This window comes from Xiphophorus couchianus, chromosome 6, assembly GCF_001444195.1.
Source record: "Xiphophorus couchianus chromosome 6, X_couchianus-1.0, whole genome shotgun sequence".
Taxonomy (NCBI): domain Eukaryota; kingdom Metazoa; phylum Chordata; class Actinopteri; order Cyprinodontiformes; family Poeciliidae; genus Xiphophorus; species Xiphophorus couchianus.
The window spans coordinates 28,780,734-28,782,748 of NC_040233.1; the positions used below are offsets into that span (position 1 = coordinate 28,780,734).

At 46.0% G+C, this 2,015-nt stretch overlaps 1 long non-coding RNA gene across 1 annotated transcript; it reads right to left on the bottom strand.

Moving 5' to 3' along the window:
* Nucleotides 1-285: 285 nt before the first annotated feature.
* LOC114146956 (uncharacterized) lies at nt 286-1,044 on the bottom strand. Its single transcript, XR_003595992.1, has 3 exons — nt 848-1,044; nt 594-654; nt 286-348 (listed from the first exon to the last, which is right to left on the bottom strand). It is a non-coding gene; the product is annotated as an uncharacterized LOC114146956 (long non-coding RNA).
* Between the last annotated feature and the right edge of the window lie 971 nt (nt 1,045-2,015).

Below are 2,015 nucleotides of genomic sequence, written 5' to 3' on the forward strand. Positions count from 1 at the left end.
TGGGAAATGATTGAGGCCATCCTTTCTCACATCAGGGGGCAACTCGGTGGTTTTCCTCCTCCTAGGAGGGGTTGGCGTTGCTTCCGGAGAGGACAAAGGTCTGCCACACTTTTTGACCTTTCGTGCACTTGTGAGGGCAGTGGCAACAGAGGCCTGAAACCTTCGCAGGGGCAGGTGTTTCTGCCTGGGATGCAGTTTCTCCAGGTTTCTTCTGTAGCGGATCTATGCATTGATTGCATGGATGGTGTGTCACCACTGTGATGGTGTGCCACCAAATGTACATGTGTAACGGTTGTGGAACAGGGAGTCAGGACCACCTCGGAATCAGGATTCAGGATAATTTTATTCCTGTTCAAAACAAGAACATTTTAAGCACAGCAGCTCCTGGGCTTCGGATTCTCCAAACACCCTCTCCCCAGCGCAGCTTGGCGCGAACTGATAGAAATGCATTAACAAAACTAAAATTCTCTGACATACAAAGCAATTAAAATAAAACCTAAACAGAAATAATCTGCCCTGCAATTACAATTTTCCACCATAACATAGAAATGTGCAATTTAACATCAGAATAAAATCTGAAACAACCCACATACCTGTTCAAAACAAGAACATTTTAAGCACAGCAGCTCCTGGGCTTCGGATTCTCCAAACACCCTAATCAACCAAAAGGAAAAATAAAATAACCACTTTGATACAGAAAACTTGATGGGTGTCACCAATGTGGGAGACAAATGCCCATCATAGTGCTGCGCTAAACATGAATATATATATATGTGAGTTTACAACATATTTTTAGAACGTTTTCAATATTATAATACTCAAATGAAAGACAACTCTGTACACTTACCTCTCCCCAGCGCAGCTTGGCGCGAACTGAGGAGGGCAGCGGGAACACACAGGATATAAGCACTAACAGGAAGTACGAAAATAAAAGCTTCCCCACCAAAACAAAATACAATTAAAAAACAAAGGAAAACCAATATTCATAGATGAGGATGGCTTTTTACACACTAGGGACCAAAAATGAAAGCAAGATAAAACAGAAATAATGTATTACAGACATGTCAATTCAAAGAAAATTAGTTTTGAGAAGGTTCATAAAGAAAAATAAAATAAATTAAAGCTGCAAGCAGCCTCGGGCGGCCCTCGCAGCAAGCGCCGCTCCGGCCTATTGGCCACCGCGGGGGTTCCGGCCACCGCAGAAGCTCTTGCGCGGTTTCCAGAGCCGCAGCCCGCTCGCCACCGCAGAAGCTGTCACGCTTTTCCCCGCCCGTCCACCGGGCGATACGCGTGAATGCGTTCGGCGGCGCTCCCCGACGACTGTCAAAAAATCTGGTGCAGATCGGTTGATGCATCGAGGACATACAGCCGATGTATTAACTTAGGGGGCGCAGTGGAGCCAAATTACATTTCAACCTCGTTGGGCTCTTTAGAGGTGAACAAAGGTCATACATATCCAGTTTGGCGCCAATCGGATGATCTATGCGTGAATAAGAGCCAAACGTATGCATATGGTGAGGGACTGATATTCGCCATTTGGCCACGGCCACACGGTTCAGTCAGCAGCGAGCATTGACAGAGTTTATCATCCGAATCATCTTGATTAGGTCAAGAGAGCCATAAACAGAGCTTTCCAAGGAAAAAAACGGCACTTCCTGTTCTGAGGGGGTGGGGCTTAGATGACGTCATAATATGATGACGTAGGATCGACGGGCATCCCACCAGGATCACTCAGGCCAAGTTTGATGGAGCTCGGTCAAAATATGTGGAATGTAGAGGCAAACGTATGCGAACGGCGTTGCCGCCATTGAAAACTCTTGGCACTTTAAAGCAAGCGAGACCAACTTCCTATCTGTCATCCAACACAGAATCACCTTGATTAGGTCAAGAGAGCCATAGATGAAAGTTTCCAAGGAAAAAAATAGCACTTCCTGTTCTGAGGGGGCGGGGCTTAGATGACGTCATAATATGATGACGTAGGATCGACGAGCATCCTACCAGATTCACTCAGGCAA